Source organism: Saccopteryx bilineata, chromosome 10 (genome assembly GCF_036850765.1).
Source record: "Saccopteryx bilineata isolate mSacBil1 chromosome 10, mSacBil1_pri_phased_curated, whole genome shotgun sequence".
In the NCBI taxonomy this organism is placed as follows: Eukaryota; Metazoa; Chordata; class Mammalia; order Chiroptera; family Emballonuridae; genus Saccopteryx; species Saccopteryx bilineata.
Window position 1 is genome coordinate 70,952,707 of NC_089499.1, and position 19,221 is coordinate 70,971,927.

At 41.2% G+C, this 19,221-nt stretch overlaps 1 long non-coding RNA gene across 1 annotated transcript in view; it reads left to right on the forward strand.

Annotated features, from left to right (window-relative positions):
* The first annotated feature begins 3,228 nt into the window (after positions 1-3,228).
* The window catches only part of LOC136314693 (uncharacterized), an 80,504-nt gene continuing 64,511 nt past the window's right edge, over positions 3,229-19,221 (forward strand). The window contains exons 1-3 of the long non-coding RNA XR_010727352.1: positions 3,229-3,321; positions 9,579-9,760; positions 18,510-18,592. This is a non-coding gene — a long non-coding RNA (uncharacterized lncRNA). The remainder of the gene's footprint in view (positions 3,322-9,578; positions 9,761-18,509; positions 18,593-19,221) is intronic.

Consider the following 19,221-nt stretch of genomic DNA (forward strand, 5'->3'; position numbering starts at 1 on the left):
ACTTAATATATGAAAATGCCAAAGTTTGTGACCTGGGAACCACTTGTAGGCATTTCAGTCTGAGAATGGTCAATATAAGTCAGAGAATAATCAATTTTTGGTTATTGGTAAACTCATTTTATTTGAAAGTTAGCATGCCCTTTTTCTTTGCTTTCAGATGGACAGTAAAATGTTCTATGTGAGAACTCACTGATATTTCTTGGGTGGTAAGAAACACGGGTTAGCAGTGCTGTAGAGGCTGGAAGTCAAGGGTGATAAAGGGGGAACAGGTGGAGTAAGTAGCTGAGTGAGAAGTAGTGAGCAAGTACTGGGGGATTAAGTGGAGAGAAGGAAAAGGCCAGTATTAAAGGCAAAAGAATGGAGGCAAAGCCCTCAGAGGGAGAAAATATAGATTGAGAAGAATAAGCCATAGTTTCATAGAAATTGATCATGCACTTCTATATAGGACCCTTAATTAGTGGATGTTATACTTTGCGGTGTTTAATATACTACATGTTATTCCCATGGTCAAGGGCCATAGGGACATACAAATTCTGCCGTGGATAGCTACCCATTTTTCCCATGAGTTCCTCATGACAGATACATGCTTAGGAATAGTAGCCAGTGATGGGGTGGCTAGGTATCACTGTGGTTGAACCTAAACACCAAGGCAAGATTCTAATGAGACATCTTGATTAAATTGAAGTGTTTTTTCCTTCAAAGCCAATTAGGCTTGATCAGCCTCAGCTAAAGTAGGCTGTGAGGATGGTTCTACTTGTCCCTCCTTGACTAAAAGCTCAAAGACAGGACTCTGGTTCAATCACAATGAGATGATAGGCCTGGTTTCCACCAACAATGGGCAGTGGAGCTGGACCAAGGTGGGCTAGATTCCCTTCCAAAACTATGTAACAGGAGGAGAGGGAGTCCCCAAGGAGAGACAGAGCGATGCCAGGCCCTTCAGGAACAGCCCTAAGTTCTTATCATGTTTTTGGAGCTCAAGAAGAAAGAGAAAAGAGGCCATGCCTACATGTGACCTAACATTTATTCCCACCAGAAGTTTTCTTATCAAAATTCTTAAATTTTAGCAATTCTCCCCTCCTTGGTAAGCCAACTTTCTTTCTGCCGATCCTAGGGAGGTAAGAATCAGTTTCGGAATGAGAAAGGAAGGGTACAGTTTTGAGTCCTCCTGGAGACCAATAATGCCTTACTTCTCACTTTATTCCCATATGTTATGTAAATATATTGAAAACAGAATTGAATAGTGTCTACCAAGTACAATATTCAGGTCATTTCAGACTTTTGTGAATTTTTAATGAACAAAACTTGTTAATTATTTATAAATGTATGACCTTTCAATCTTAAACATTACCAATATTTCAGACTTTGACTAAATTCCTGGCCCAGGTCTGACCACTCTTATATCTGACGTTTTTACTGTAATGGTTTTCTTTCTTACAAGCTACTACCTGCCTACATGGCCACTCAAAGACCTCTTGACTTCTCTTTAGGTGCCCTTACATTTTTAACTCAAGACTGATTCTTAACTTCTAAAGGAACAGGCATTTGAGCAGCCCACATTTTCCAGTAGGAAAGGTTTCTATTTTTTTAAACAACCACAAAGAGCTCTTTACAAGGGACCAATTTAGCAACATTCATTTCCAAAGGCATTTTTATGGGTGTAAATAAATTTGCAAAATCATGTTACCTCATGGTAATAACATGACCTGGAAATTAAAAGATAATTAAACTCAAAGCATCTAAGTATAGTACTACAAGAATAATTTACTTCTTGGTGCCAGGAGTCAAGATTTTATGCTGCTAAACACTAATGCAAAATGAATTAGTACGAAGTTCCAAGCTGTCACACTCCAGGAATTATGGGACAGCTTCTGCCGTGGTGAGGTGCAATCGATGACTGCATGCAGTGGAGGCAGTGGTATAATGATGTTTGGAGATGACTTGCTACAAAAGTTTATTGTGTTTTTAAAGCAAGTTTTAAGTTCCTGGTTTATATAGATACCTCAGTGGCCTATATAAAGAACTCTTGACTTAAATGTCGGGACTCACTCAAGCCTGAATGTATCCACAGATTTAAAAATGGAGATGACTGTTTGATGGTGCAGCTCGAATTTACTGATATCACGGGAAAGGTCTGGGAGGGGTTGTCCAGAGTAAAAATAGGAAATTTTCAGATCACAGTTTGGACTATCTAATTCCAGCGGAAAAGAATCCAAAGTCAAGCATTTCTTCTGAACACTGAGGCTGACTGGTGGACTCCAAAGCAGCTGCCCCTCACCTGATGCCTTTTGATTTTCTTTTCTGTATCCTGCCTCTTCAGAGCCAAGAAAGGTACCATTAATCCTGGAGTTCTACACTGTTTTTTGTGGTTTTCCTACATCTGCCCGCATCTTTTAAATATTCCCTTCATTAGCCCCTCCTTGGATTATCCTCATTTGAATGAACCATCTGTTTCCTGTTGGGATGCTGCCTGATATTCTTCTTAATGTATGGGGGGAATCTTTGAGTTAAATATTTGTCACTGAGATCTATTTCAATTGTTAAGAGGATATAGTCGGTGGAATGCAAATTCTAAGTATTTGTGTGTGTTTTTGTTTGTTTTGTGAGTTAGAATTGGTTCATTTTTAGAAATTATTCATAAATCTTTAAAAAATCACATTATTTATGTGGGGAGAAGGGTTCTACATAGATTCATTATATTGAACTTAAAAAAAATTAAACTCAACAAGAGTTGGGAAAAACCTTTGAAAATGACCAAATTTAAAATACCCCTCAAACATGAACTTTCTCCCATAAAATGCAGTAATGTGTGATTTAAAAATGTAAGTTCTCATGCTCTAATGAGTAGAAAATGAGGCCAGTAGACAGGTGGGTGCTGGGCTGCCTGCTAAGTTCACTTACAAGTTCAATTCACCTGAATCAGAAGTTTAGGCTTCAGGAAAATCGTGAAGAGCTACATTCTGTGTAATTAGAATTGCAAGTGTAAAATCCATAAAGACCAATGACCTGTGTCCTGTGAATCTATACTGCTCACAAAATTTAGAGGATATTTTATAGCTTCATATTCATTTTGAAATATCTCCTAATTTTTGTGAGCACTATAGTTGACTGTGCCATTGGCAAAGGCACCCAACAGCTGTGATACAGGTGTAGTCTCAGCTGCCCAAGGACAGAGAGCACTGGGATAAACGCACGTGTACCAGGCATGGGGAGGAGGACAGTGTTTGCTGTGGGTGGAGCACAGACACGTGCATGCTGTGGCTGCAGGAAGCCTATGAGGACAGGACAGATATTTCTAATGGGAATCATAAAAAAAGAAAAAAGGTGAATAATTCAGAAATTTCTATAGTTCTTTTCTCTTTCTCTTTGCTTTTGAAGCTGTTTCTGTAAGGCTAATGTCTAATGAGACAAATCAGCATAGACTATACTTTTAATTAATGAGTATTAACTATTAATGCTCAAATGCTTTATATATTTTAATCATTTTGTCTGCTTCATTTACTAGTGGTGAAAAGAGAGGTGATTAAATTTCTCATTATGACTGTGTTTGTCAGTTTTTGCCTAGAAGCTGTTTTCTTCATAAATGTATATCTGTCATATATTCCATTTTCTGATCTTGTTTCTCCAAGGTGGCAGTTACTTTTTAGTTATATTACCTTAAATTATTATTGATTGGTAATGAATTAATATGTTGTCTGAACCCATAAGCTATATCTAGAAAGCCCCTCTACTTATAAATAGGTTCTGTTCTAAAAGATTTTACTCAGAACTCAAAGAGACCACCAATGCCTTTTGTAGCCATATGTAATGAGCTTTCAATCCGTGTGCTTCTTTATTCATATTTTTAGCATCTGGTATCAATGAGAGACCCCATGTTCAGAGAGCATGATTAGAGGCTCTTCTGCCTCAACTTATTTCATAGATCTGTTCCACAATAAGGAAGAGATAGAATGAGTGTTGGGAGATGTATAATTGAGATCTCCCTTTAAGAAAGGACTCCTTGTTCAGTGGCAAGATGTGTAGTTAGCTGATTGTCTCCAGCTGTTACCTCCTTCAGTGGACCCTAGCTTTGGAGACAAGATCATGTTCTTTTCAGGGTAGCAGTAGCCAATGACTGAGCAGCATAGTGGTGCAAGGGCTTAACCTTTTCCACCAGTGGAAGACCCCTTGAAAAGGCAGCCTATGCTCTGCAGAGTCCTTTTGGGCTTCCAGATTTATGTAAGGTCTGAAGTTCCTTCCTGCCCAATTTGGCTTTTTCCCTTTTCCTTTCACAAATGTCACTTCCCCAAAAATCTTCTGTACGCCTAACTCAGCCTTTACATTCACTTCTCAGAGGACCCAGCTGATACCAGAGTTAACCAAAAATGTCCATTCCAAACCAGTTCTTTTACTTTCTCTCCAGGCTACTTTTGTACTCTCCTAGAAAGATTAACTATTTTATTACAACTGGAATCAGTTTTATTTCAACCTGTTAAGTAATGTGCCTAACAGATTCATCTCTAGATAAAGGACACCATTGGCTCACTGTACTCCAGGAACTCTTGATCTGTCTCAGGCATTTTGCCTGAGTAAACTCCATGCCACTGAGGAATACATGTTATGTTAGACACCATTGATCTCCTACAAGGTACTTCAAGAAGACAGTTGATTGATTCCATCCAGAGGTGCCAGTCTGCATCCATGTGATTAGAAACCCGGCAGGGATAAGTGGTTTTTTAAAGCCATTTCAGTTCTAAATAAGAAATGTTTGTTGTGAGAGTTTGGTCTCCATATATACTTCTACTGTTTGTTCTTTTAAAAGGTTAGACCACGAGAAGAGGGTGCTTAGACAGAATGAAGTGAAGTGAATTCTAGGCAAGAGACATCTGGATAGTAAGACTGAAGGGAAAAATGAGGATAACAAAATCTCTCCTTTAAATTTCTAAATCATCCAGAGGAGTTACTCTATGTGGCTAAAATGCAGATAGGGATGTTCTTTCTCACTATCTATTTCATATGAACTTCCAGATTTTTGAAATTCTAGCCTCATTCCACCAGCAATACCCTAATGTAACCCATGGATTTACCGCGCTTGAATATACAGAGTAGGCGCATAGTATGGTACAGGCTCAGTGATGCATGGGCTAATGCTGATGGTATGTTGGACCATGTCCAGCATGGGTAATAAGTCCTCATGGAGTTCTAAAAAGTGGGTCAAATATTTGTTCACCACAACCTTTTTCCTTTGGTTTATTACTAAATGAGAGTGAAAAGATTCATACATCTTTAAGCTATTTTACTTTTGTCTGTGTGTTAAGCTAGTGTGTATGTGTAGAGTGTTAGGAGTCACAGTAAGTTGTATTGGTAACAGAGTGAAGAATTTATTAAGCAAAGATTCATTACCTCGGGACAGGGAGGGTTTCTCTAAAGGTGAGCATGGACTAAGAGTCATTTGGAGCCACTCCCATTCTCCTCTCTCCACAGTCCTGGAGGTCTTTCCAGATGCCCAGGAAGAGAAGTGCCTGGGAGGGGTGAACTGATCGTCTTGCAATCATTAATGACTTGCAGACGACTGGTTCCTAGAGCTGCCTCAGTCCTGCCCTAGGGTGATCTCTGCCAGCGACAAGTGAAATCTCAGCATCTTCTTAAGTGTCTTTTCTTCTCCAAATGTCAGCCCCAGAAAACCATCCTAAGGAGGAAAAAATATACTGCTCACAAAAATTAGGAGATATTTTATAGCTTTATACTCATTTTGAAATATCCCCTAATTTTTGTGAGCAGTACATATCTCCTGCAGCTCCTTCAAAACAAAAGTGTCCTTTACACATGCATTTTCAAAAGAGAATTATAATGCTTACCTTTTATGATTTGGGTAACCTGTTAATGTGTTAGGTCATTTGTGAAATGAAGATTGTGTATAAATGGATAATATATGCTTGTCTCTCCTACTTCAAGCATTGTTTTACAAATTCTCAGTGGTATATCATTGCTGCTTGTTTATTTTCATTATACCTTATATCTCAGCACTGTCAAATGTGTTCCATAGAACACTGGTCTTTTGAGATGGCTCATGAAGTGACAGGCTTGGTTCAACTTGGTCTTGGGAAGAACTGCCAACTATACCACATTCCTAGGTATCCATAGTGCATGTTTCAGGATGTGAGAAGTCACGTAGACAAGGTTAAACTTTGTTTAACCTTGCAATCATTAATCATTAAACTTTGTTTAACCTTGTGCTTCCTAAACTTATTTAATGACAGTATTCTTTTTGTATGTGTATATATACATTTATTAGTATACCTGGCCCTGGCCAGTTGGCTTAGTAGATAGAGTGTCAGTCTGGTGTGTGAATATCCCAGGTTCAATCTTTGGTCAGGGCATACAGGAAAAGCGACCATCTGCTTCCCTTCCACTCCCTGTTCCCCATCCTCAGCTAGTGGCTTTATTGGTTCACGCATCGACCTCAGGTGCTAAGGATAGCTTGGTTGATTTGAGCATCAGTCCCAGATGGGGGTTGCTGGATGGATCCTGATCGGAGTGCATGCAGTAGTCTGTCTCACTATCTCCCCTTTCCTCACTTAAAAACAATATATCCCCAATACAAAACACTTATTATAGCCACATGCTGAGGACATACAGGAAAATGATTACAAGCCTGCACATTTAATGCTTGAGTTGGATTCCTAGCTATAACATTTACTGACTGTGTGACCTTGGGCAAGCTTATAATTCTTCCTGTACCTCAGGTTCCTCACCTGGAAGATGGGGTAAATAATAATATAGTACTGCACTAAGGTGGATGTGAGGTTCAAATGAGTGCATGTATTTAAAGTGCTTAGTAGAATGCCTAGCACATAGTAAGTATTTCATAATGTTTCCTGTTATCATTGTGACTTTCTGTCTTTATTTTCAGAAAACCACTTTAGCCTAAAAATACAATACATAAGAAGTGAATGAAAATTTATTGTTCACAAATTTTCTCATATATGCATACTAATCTTCAAATCAATCTTTATAGAGGCATTATTGTTGTTATATTCATTTTAAAGGTGAGAAAAGAAAGGCTAAGAAATTTGAGTATATTTGGGAAGGAGAGTGAAGAACCATGAATCAAATACGAACTCCTGACATCAGATCTTGTGATTTTGCCACTGAATATACACTGTTCATAAAAATTAGGGGATATTTTATTGCTTCATATTCATTTTGAAATATCCCCTAATTTTTGTGACCTGTAGACTTATTTTTTCTTTTTCTTTTCTTTTTTTTTGACAGAGACAGAGAGAGGGACAGATAAAGACAGACAGGAAGAGAGAGAGAGATGAGAAGCATCAATTCTTCGTTATGGCACCTTAGCTGTTCATTGACTGATTTCTCATATGTGCCTTGACCGGGGGAGGCCTTGACCAAGTGACCCCTTGCTCAAGCCAACAACCTTAGGCTCAAGCTGGTGAGCCTTGCTCAAACCAGATGAGCCCGTGCTCAAGCCAGCGACCTCGGGGTTTCGAACCTGGGTCCTCTGCATCCCAGTTTGACACTCTATCCACTGCGCCACTGTCTGGGCAGGCTAGATTTGTTTTTTATATGATTAAAAAGCTATATTCACTTATAATAGCTGAGAAGGTCTGCATTTCACAACACGTATATTTTAAACCCCAAAGATTAAAATTAGAAATTAAAGGCATTATAGTAGGTGAAATATTAAAAAAGCAAATAAGACAGGGACTTTCTGGTTATTACTAATTTCCTGGGCTAGTATTGCAGAAGAATGAGGAGCACTTACCTGGGATATTAGACACATCCCACCAGGTTATAAGCTAAAAATTAGAACAGATAATCTGGCCAAGGATCATTATGATTTTTTTGCATGCAAGATAAAAGTCTAGATATCGAAATACTAAGTTCTATGAAAATTTTATAGTTATAGGTAATAAAACTAAATATTTGAGATCTGGTTTCAAGTTAAAAAGAATTGGTCCTTATGTTAGCATAATTTATCTCCTTCAACCATGCAGAATTTGAAATTCAAAAAAATCAGGCTTTGGTACTTTCTGAAGTCTCCTAGAGAATCCAGTTTGGTGCATTGTTCCTATAGCATCTTAAACCAGTATGGTACTAATATTTTCTTTCTCAGAGAATGAGAGAAAGAGAGAGAGGAAGAGGAAGAGAGATGGGAAGCATCAATTTGTAGTTGTGGCACTTTAGTTATTCATTGATTACTTCTCATACAGCCTTGACTAGGGGGCTCCAGATAAACCAGTGACCCCTTGCTCAAGCCAGTGATCTTGGGCTCAAGCCAGTGACCTTAGGGCTCAAATCAGTGACCATGAAATCATGTCTATAATCCCACGCTCAAGCCGATGAACCCACACTCAAGCTGGTGAGCCTGTGCTCAAGCTGCATGGGCCAAAGTTCAAGCCAGTAAACTAGGGGTTTTGAATCTAGGATCTCACTATCCCAGGTTGATGCTCTATCCACTGTGCCACCACCAGTCAGGCAGTACTGTCATTTTTGACTCATCTTTGGGTCTCTGAGTTATGTAATACTTAAGTGATCTCTGAAGCATTTGGGCAAGGGGAAGAGAAAAGGTTTCAAGATTACTATGTCAAACTAGCTAAAATATTTGTAAGGAAAAAGATGGAAATGAGAGTGAAAATTAGACTGTAATTGCACTGATTTGCCATTGATGACCTTTAAAATCTAAAATAATCTCAACATAGGTTTAATTTTAATCAAAGGAGTTAATTAATTAAGTTAAATATTTGTGTGGAGGGGTGGATAGGAAGAGAGGGAAGAGATTTTAGTTTGCCCAAATCACAGTGGTTCAATAATATGACACCAGATTGATCCACTGTTACTAAATTTGAGTCTCCCCATGCAAGCTATTTCTTATTTTGCTTTGCCTGCCAGGGAGCTCAGAGCTCAACTTAGTGTTAAATCATAGTTATGATGGCAGGTATCTGAAACTGATGTAGTCTTACCCCCTTGCAGATGTGATTGCTTATATCAATTTCCTTTTATATGTATATAAACTTAAATATTTGTGTGATAATATTTATGAGGGTCTTTGGTCTATAGAAATGAAAATGAAATGAAGGAAGGCAAAGGAAGTTAGACATTTTAGAGAAAGATTTTCAACAACAGGCATTAAAAAAGTAGTTTTTTTATTAGCTCTCAATAATCCAAATTCCCACACACAGACATTTTACTTAATGGGATGGTTAAAATAATAATTATACTCAAAGGTATGCATTCTGCGAAAACTGAAAAATAATGTTCTGATGGGAGACAAAACTGAATTATGGGAAAAAAAAGATGGTAACACTGAATCCCATCAATACCTGTGACTTTTACTAAAGATTCAAAGGAAATGATTGCCAAACCAAGGATGAGCATTTGGCAAAACAGAGAAAGCCCACTATTTGCATTTTCTTGGAGTAGACAGAAAGACAAAGAAAACTGAGAAGTGAACTTTGGAGCAAAGGTACACCAGAGGGCACTCTCCTGGTTACAATTATCTGAAACATTTTGCCTGACTAAGATCTTTGTATTTCTAGATCCTTTTAAAATGTTGTGTCTTTCTTTTTTTTTTTTTTCCCCAGAGTGTCAGAAAGAAAATAGCTAGGACACTTCCCGTTTCACAGGAGGAAGAGCATCTATTTCCAGTGCGATCTGGAACTGAAGCGAGTCTGCCTCATTCTCTGCTGGGATGCCCGTCTTCCAGTAACCTTCCTTCCAACAGTGTCGGGGTCAACATCAAGGAGACTGTCAGCAACAGAAAGAGGCAAGAGACAGAATAAGCCACTTAGCTAGGCTTCCCCTGTCCCCTGGGAATGCTGGGCCATTGCTTTGGGACTTCTTTGACATCTCCTAAGGCCGGGGTGTTGTGAGGCCATTGCTTTGTCCTCGTTGTTTCCTCTCGGGACTCAGTATGCAGGCTTGCATCTTCCTGAAGACCAGTAACTCTTTACTTACAACCCTCAGACAGTTATTGGTGTGCATGTGGGGGCAGGTGGAAGTGCTGGTGATGCACAAGGTGAATTGCTTTGCACCTACAGTTTACATTCATTCCCTTGGCACATTTGACACTATATCTATGATGGAACTGCCATGCTGAAGATTAACTATATAAACACTTTTTGCTGACTTTGTGAGCAGCCATGTTGATTGTTCCGCTTGACTTTCTAAGTGTAGTTCCTTATAGCAAGATGGGCCACATTTCTTCGTTTTGCCGGCGCTTTCATAACTAAGGGCCCAGACCAGCCTGACTGAATAAGCATTTGGGGAAGCACTTTTGCTGGCGACAGTGTTCCAGCTTACTTGATTGGGAAGAAGTGGAAGACAGCTCTGTTCTTAGAATTTTGCAGACATTTAGATTTGGGCAGGACTCTCCAAAATCACATAAGAATTGTACTTCTAAAGTGGGTCTAAATATACCCTATGCACAGGAAACAGCAACTAGTTTGGTTTTCTTACTCAACAAGTATTGACCCCACATGCCTTGAGCTAGAGAATGTTAGCTCCATTTTTCTCCTTTGCAAAATGGAGATGATTAGCGTACATCCCTGTGCTCACTGGACTGCTCACATCAGTGTTGGCACTACAGATGCAGTTTAAGGTCCCAACTCAAGTTGCACAGAATCAGAGGCAGTGAGGTATAGTCTGTGCGTAACCAGTAATAGTTTAAAAGGCAGCTCTACTCTCTTTTGAGATTTTAGGGAAATCCTGAGGCTTCTAACGGTGAACACATCATGGTCACTGCCATAGCATCCATTCTGGAAGACCAAGTGTACATTGCAAGAGGCAGCTCCGGAAAGTTCGCAAGAGGCTTGTAGTGAGAGTGCTCTGCTGAGATCACAAACCCCTGAGCTTGATAGTTCAGGCCTTTGGCCTCCATAACTACTCCACCAGAATGGGGGTGAGCCCGGGCTCTCACACAACCTCACATTGCTCCTGCATGCAGACCAGACAGCTCCCAGAGCCAGCTTGCCTCCTGGGAAATCTATGCCCAACCAGGCCTGTATCTCCACATTGGCTGGTAACTGCCACTTTCATCCCTGAAATGCAAACTCAGGCTTAATGAGCTCCTGAAGCAAGGAAGCCCAGATCTGGTAAACAAAGATTATAACCATTTTGTACTGGACCTAGAGAAAAATACCCCTTAATTTTCCCAACTTTCACTGGTCAGTCAAAAGAAAGCACAATGTACTCTTTCTAGAAATTTACTGGCTTCGCTTGTATTTGAATTTACTTTCCTGTTGAATGTTTGATGCATTGGAAACAAAAGACAAAGATGTGGGTACAGTGCAGGGAAGACCACAGGAATGTCCCAGCAGCCAGGGCTATTGTCAGGAGGGAGCTGTTAGCACACATGGGCCGGAGGGAGCAAGGGCTTTGCAGACAAAGCAGCTGCGTGAAAAGGAGTGTTTTGACATTATTTCATTCAGGGGTGCTGCTTGGAGGAGCAGCAGATGTGCACACCTCACCTGGCTCTCTCCCGTGCCTCCGTTCTCACGTAGGAGTCAGAGCCCAGGGAGCCCGGCCATGGCCCAGGCCAGCCAACCTCAGGCCCCGAGCAGAGGAGGATGGGGCAGGTGCGGGGCAAACGAAACTCAGCAGCACACCTTCTTTCCCTGACTGTCCTTTTCCCTAATATTGATGCCAGACACTGTTTGAAGCATTTTGTATACATTATCTAGTTTGATCCTCACAAAAGAATTGTGGGATAGAAATGATTACTCTGGGGAAGTAAAACTGGGAACTTCAGAAAGGTTAAAGAATTCAGCTCTCCTTCATAGTAACGGTAATTTCATAAGCAGAACATTAACTTTGTCTATTGCATTGACAGGCTAAAAAGCCATATTTTAGCTTGAGTTCCCTAGGTCTATACTTAGACTTAGTTAAGTAAAGTAACTTTTTTTCATTACCTGTCATTAAGGAAATCTAGCAGGCAGAGATGCCTTGCTTTTATTTATTTTATTTCTGTGTTTATTTCTTAACTTACACATTATTTGAGAGTATAACATGCATGCAGAAGAGTACTCAAATTTAAGAGCATGATTTGATTAACTTTCACAAAGTAATTCACTGGATAACTGGCCCCCAATCACAACATGGAATATTTCCAGCCCTAGAAGCCCCTGAGCCCCTTTTAGCAGCTAGCCCACCATCACGATTTTTAATCACCATAGTACTTGTCTTTAGTCCTTGTTGGGATGCAGCATAAAGATGAACAGTGATTATTTTATACTTAAGGTAGATTAATGAATGGTTTACTGTGTTAGGTCAGAGGGTGGTAAACCGCGGCACAGTCCAGATGCAGCCTGCCACCAGGTTTGGTGAATGACGTTTTGTTGGAACACGGGCAAGTCCATTTGTCCACATAATGGCTGTGGCTGAGTCAAGCTGCAATGACAGAGTCGAGCCGTCCCAAAGGAGACCTGGTCCACAAAGCCAAAAACAGTTACTATGCGGACCTTCAAAGAGAAATTTACTGAGCCCTCTGCTAGATAGAGTATGGAGACAGGGTAGTAAAAATACAGATCCAGTCTGTGCGCTCAAAGTGCTTAGAGACTGCGGGGGGGGGGGGGGGGGGGACGGACTGGTAGTAATGTGTGTACCATGAGAACTCTCTGAAAAGCAAGCCGGAGAGCCATGTAGGAACAGGAGGATGAGAGAGGCCACGCATGGTGCGGCACATTTTTCAGAAGGTCTCCCTACCTTCCATAGATATGTTTGTTTTCTGTGGATGGGGACAGAATGGATGCTCTGGGACTCTGATGGAATGTGGATGAGAAGCCTAGAAAGAATCGTTTTCAAACACCCCGCCTCTGCGGTGCAAAGATGGATGACCCAGAGGACCATGTCTGAGCCACTGTGCAGAGACCGTCCCCCAACATTACTGCATGTGTCTGCTTGATGACAGGATGTTGCCTTGGCTGCTCATCTTTAACCTGGAGGCCCAGACCTTCTTCCTGTCTTTTGTTTCCCAGTGGCTTCTTCTATCAGCAGCTGTGAACTTGGCTGCCGTGTGTGATTCTGACGGAAGACATTGAGAAGCCCTGGGCTGGGGTGGCAGGTGCAGCTTCAAGGGACCATGGCAGTTTACATTTAATATTGTTGGGAAAGGTTTTAGTTCATCTCGCCCCTGTGGAGTTTGCAAAGCGTGAACATTTGGACTTGTCTGAGCAGGAGGAAGCCTGCAGTGACTTCCCACCCTTGCCTAGTCTGGAATGGCGCTTGGGGGGATCAAACCTGAGACGTCAGGTAAGGCACCGGTTGCCACAGAGAGTTTCAGCTTCCAGGCCAGCTGGGGGTTAACTCTTGGATTTTGTGGTGTGATTTGTTCCAATGTTCTTTTTTTCCCTTTTCTTTCCTTTTAAATATTTTATTGAAAAGGAATGTATCCTCCCTGGGTAGGCGTTTGGGTTCCCTCGAAGTGAGTTTGCAGTTGTGAGAGGCTCGTCTTTACAGCTGGCTGCTGGAACAGACTTCAGCGCCCCTCCATCACAGGCAGTGGCCCCGGGCCAGGCTTGTTCTCGGGGCTCCACAGCAGGGGGACATGCCTTGCCCTTCTGGGCTGCCTGAGAAAAAGAAAATAACTTGGAGATGATTATTTTGTCTCTCTTTGAATAAGGAGTCTCAAAAAGACTGTAACACTTACAAGAGAGGCAGAAATTTACAGAAATGAGGTATTCTTTAATTCAGGAAGGCAAACTTCCATGTCCATGTACCAAGCCCATGCCAGACATCAGTGACCAGTACTCCTTTGTGCTGATCCATTCAGATGCTGTCCATTCTTAATACTGTCTTTCTAACCACTACCAGGAAGTAAATACAAGCTTAAACAGATTTACTACTCTTGATTTACATAATTACTTTTTAGTAGACAGCATATTGTTAACAATGATAATAACAACTAACATGTATTAAGTATTTATTATGTGCCGAACATTGTTCTAGGTGCTTAAAATCGACTCATTCGTTTAATGTGAGCCACATGAATACAGACTTTTTTGGATTATTGTTGCATTACCAGTGCCTAAAAGAGGTTCTGGTACATAGTGGGTACTTAATAAATCCTTGTTATCCAAATAAATTCTAAAAACAATTATTATTTTCCTATTTCAGGAGAGAAAACAAGCCCAGTGAGCTTAAGTAACTTTCCTAAACCAGTAAGGGCTGAAGCCATGATTTGGTATTGTGTTAGTATTTTGTTCATACTTTTAACCACTTTGTTCTTCTGCTTTTTATCAGAGCTGTTGGTATCTGTTCTATTTATTAATGTCCAGTGACTTGCTTATCTGCCATTGCTTCTTTTTATTCTTCTTGTTTTCATGCATTTTGATATTTTAGAGAGCCATTTCTTTCTGAACCAAACAAGGGGAGAGCAGGAGATGACACTTACATGCTCATGGGGTTTAGACAGAAGGTATGGCGAGATGACACTTACATGCTTGTGGGGTTTAGACAGAAGGCGTGGCGAGATGACACTTACATGCTTGTGGGGTTTAGACAGAAGGCGTGGCGAGATGACACTTACATGCTTGTGGGGTTTAGACAGAAGGCGTGGCAAGGGCAGCCTGGCGGCCGGCAGTGGAGCACGCACAGCTCCAGGCAGCTGCCACTCAGCCTCAGCCATTGCCACTGCAGGAATCCAAGCCAATGTTGCCAAATCTTCTCATTTTTCAAAAGAAGTAAGAAATCTGAACTTTCATATCAAAATACCAAATGAAAATATCAATCTGAAAAAGCTCATCTATGAAATGTGAGGAAGCAAAGCAATTTAACAAACAAAAACAAAACATTGTAGGTCAATAAAATGTCTCTATGGGCTCGGTTTCGCCCACTGACCTATCGGAGACAGCTGTGGGAGAGAGCAAAGCTGACTGGCACATTAGTAAAAGTGGCTTTGACAACTGATCCCGAAGTTCTGGTTAAAAACAAACAAACAAAAACAATGAGAGACAGTTGTAACTACATGTTAAGAATTTAGAATGGAGTTGTTTCTGGAAACTACAGCCACAGTAATGACAGTAGCTCAATACTACTTCATATTTTTTCAGTTCATTCTTTTATAAGCATTTGAATTGCCCTGAAAATCATTTTGATAGTTCAGTTATTTGGTCAGTGTTAAGCAGTAAGATTCAGGATTTAGACAGTAATCTCCTGATTCTCAGAATGGTTTTCCTTCAACTACACAATCCCTGGGCCAGAATGGCTGACTTCTAACTCCCATAATTCTTACAGGCCTGTGCTTCTTCATCTCATAGATAACAAGCGGTGAAAATACAAAACAAACAAGCAAGATACCTGTAATAAGATATAGAGCATATGCCCAATTTCTAGTGCGTGTCCAGACAGGAGAGAAATGGGACCATCATTTGAGTATGCATGTATGGTTGCTAATGTATATTATTCTTGGCAGATTGAGGTTGTTGATTTTCATTTGGTCCTCCCCAAATCATCTCTAATTATACAAATATGTACCTACCAAATGCTGGATAAATAATGTAATCTAATTATTGTGTACATTCCTGAACACTCAGCTAATGACTTAGCAGGTTTGGGGTTTGGCTCCTCCAAGTGTAGCTTGCTGCCAGCCACAGCTAAAATGTGGCCTGTTTTGCATATTCCACCAAAACCCCTTTAAATTAAGCAGATTTGAAAATTATCACACAGAGGGAAATTTTCTTATCACTGGGTCTGTGTGGGCCTCTTGAATGTCAGTTCTAGGCAGGAAGGGCTCTGGGCAGCGGATGCCTGCCTGCCAGGTTGTGTATTTGACAGCTGTTCTGGGCTGTCTTTTCCCAGCCACTGGCCTGGCTACTCTCACAAAGCCAATTAGAGTCACAGGCAATTAATGTTATTTTCCTCAAGTGCTCCTGGAAGTACTTACATTACGGAGCACTTCGGCATGAAATCTGTGACCTTTGGAAATACAAGCACAGAAAGCAAATAAGCTTAGCTATGCATGTACATGTGCCATGATGTTTTGACAAGTGTGAAAACAGATTGTAGTTGCTGGGTGCAGAGATATCCACGGAGCGCTTTATGTCTCAGGATTCTTAGAAATGAAGATGTATGTCTACACCAAACCCAGGCAAACCATAAAAGGTGGTAGGCATACTGAACAGCAATACATTTACATATTTTCAGCAAATTACTTAACAAAATTTATGAATCATAACACATCCAGAATAAGGCTCCATAACTAGTACTTTAGAGTTGTTTTGCCACATTTTAAGAAGGATATTATCCAGCTGAAAATGAAAAGAGAAACCCTGACACGTTAGAAAGGGCTGGAGAAAACGGACTGCTGGAGCTAGGAAGGGAGGGCAGGGAATTTCCATACTCCCCATGTATAAGACGCACCCATGTTAAGACACATCTTAATTTGGGGGCCCAAAATTTGAAAAAAAAATATATTACATAAAGTTATTGAACTCAAGTTTTATTGTTTTATTCATCATAAAATTCATACAACTCCTCATCGCTGTCAAAACTCCCATCCATTAGCTTGTCCTCACCTGTGTCTGATGACGAATCACTGTCATCAACAATGAGCGTAAAAACAAGTGCGAAAAAGCAGGAAATGCAAGTGAAAAAAATCTAGAACCACTATATAAGACGCATCCAGATTTTAGACCCCAAAGTTTTTAAAAGTGGGGCATCTTATACATGGGGAAATACATATGGCATCCTCTGACAGGTAACAGGAACTCTTCAGGAGAAAGCTTGTCATATTCCTGAGCTATCCCCAGGGATTCCTCATAAGCCCTGGTTGAGAACCCTATGCCTAGAACATAATAAGTGCTTTAAAAAATTTTGTTGAATGAGTGAAAAACATGAATAGGGCTAATAGTACAAGATGCTTGCTAGGAGATGAGTCCATGAAAGCAGTTGTTACATCAAGGATTGCTTAGTGAGGAGTGTTCCCTGTTATCTACGTAAACCAGGGCTGTAAATTGGTGGCCTGCAGACCACCACTTGCATATAGATAGATATTGTTTGCCCACTCAGTGTTTTCTTAAATTTTGATGTTTCAAAATCATTGTAAGTGAGAGAATTGCTCATCCCCCACCCTTCCCTGTTCTACATTTCAACAACTACAGGATGAGAAGCTCCCCTTCCGTGGAGCGTGCGCTTCATCCTCAGACCCCACCTGTCCCTGTGGTGTTAGGTTCAGCTCCGTCTCACTCATTGATCTATCATCCTTGTTGCTGGAGGCTACTGAGCTTGCTGCTCTTGGCGTAAGTGGAAGTGGTGGCTGATCACCTTTGATGAGTGTAGAAGTAGTTCCTACATCAAGAAGGAGGATGGACCAGACTCTTAACCCTAAGATGCTGTGTTCAGCAAAGTAAAAAGAGCATTGGCTTGTTTCAACCAGCTCATGAGCACTGCCTTTCAACCCAACCAATCTCATCACAGGAAGCTCTGCCTCGATCACCAATCCCCGGGCCTGTGTGAGCGCAGAGAGCACAGTGTCTCCAGAAATGTGCCTCATCTCTGTCAAGGAGAGTAGCTAAAACTACAGTTCATGCCACCCTTCACCCTTCTTATCTCACTTACATGGGTGGGCACAAAGGCACACAGAAATGAGTTGTGTCACCAATCGGTAACATCAGTGTCAAGAAGACTGGAACTGAGCAACTTTGCCTGAAACTAGGAGCAGGGGGTTATTGGAATGTAAATGTTGCCATGGTTGTGCTTAATGCCAGTCACCTTCCAGCACATTGGCTAGTGAGCATGGGGCTTGGGGCTCATGAGAGGCTGCAGGTGCTGTCTCCCACTGTGCTCTTCCACTCTGCTCCCTTCAAAGAATCATCCTTCGATGGGGTCCCCTACAGTAGGGTGAATCTAATCTGCAGTCACCCAGCAAGTGCTGAATAAACTCCAGGGAGCCTGGAGAGGCTGAAGTTTAGTTCAGCTGAGTTGAGAGGTCTGTGTTTCCACCATCTCCAGGTGCCATAAGCCAGTGGTAAGACGGTGTCCTTGGACCGCACATGTTTTGGTCCCAAAGTCAGTGTGCAATATGTAAGGCTATCATGGCAGAAGATGAACAGGACAATGTCTTTGAACTTCTGGAAAATATAGCATCTAAGCATCCAGCTAAGGAGATGCTTGAAATTGGAAAATAAGTAATGTAATAAAATATTTGGTTTGCCACCAAAGGCCTATGCTGGGAAGATTGACACATGGAAACAAGAGGACAGCGTGGTGGACTTGGACTCAGCTCTTCCAGCTTGACTTAGTGACAGCCCCTCAACGGCAGTCCTGAGCTCCACCCTCCCTCCACCCCCCCTTCCTATTGACCTCTCCCTCCCCCAAACACTATACACTCATAAGAACACACCCAGATAAGGTTTGCAGCTGTATCTAGAAAGTTGTAACATTAGCTTAAGTACAAAGGTAGGGCCAGTGGTCACTGATGTTTCCTCAGCGGGCGCTGTAGATGGCTGTCGGAGTGGGTAACAAGGTAAATGAAATGTCATTTCCATTGAACTCAACTTGCTTTTTCTCCGTTTTGCCAGCTACTGACTCTGCCTTCCTGAGGTAAAATTACTTCTCTGTGACTGACCAGAACCCTGGAACCCAAACACCTCAGTTCTCCAAGGTTAGCCTTGTTCCTTGTTCATTCACATCCTAGGACTCGGGGTAAAGTATCTGTCATTTCCTCCCAATATTCTCAATTCTCAAAGAATATTTCCTTGGCATGTATCCTACTTACAAAAGGCTGCTTATTTGTTTTTCATTCATTTAAGAGATAAAAAAAGTAGGAAGAGAGAGAAAAAAAAATTACTCATTATTACACTTAGCTGAACACTCATTAGTTGCATCTCATATGTGCCCTAACCGGGAATTGAACCTGGACCTCAGTGTGTTGAGATGATGCTCTATCTACTGAGTAACCTGGCTAGGGTTGAAGGCTGCTTATTATTTTATACACCTATTTTCTCCCCTGATGAAGGGACACTCTTGGTAGATCTGAAATGCTGGAAAGTGAATGCTTCCAGAAGCAGCCTTCAGCCAACAACAGATGGGAAGCCAGTAGAAGTATGTCAGCTTCTTTGCCCTCAGCAGGACCATTCTCTGCAGTGTGCTTGGTGGTTGGTTTTCCCTCACACCCAGCTGGGTGAGCTCCAGTTCTTCACAATGGCATCTGACTAGACAGCACATTGTTTCATGGACTTCATTCCTTTCTTGTTGCACCTACTCCCCTCTTGGTGTTCCTGGGCCTCCCAA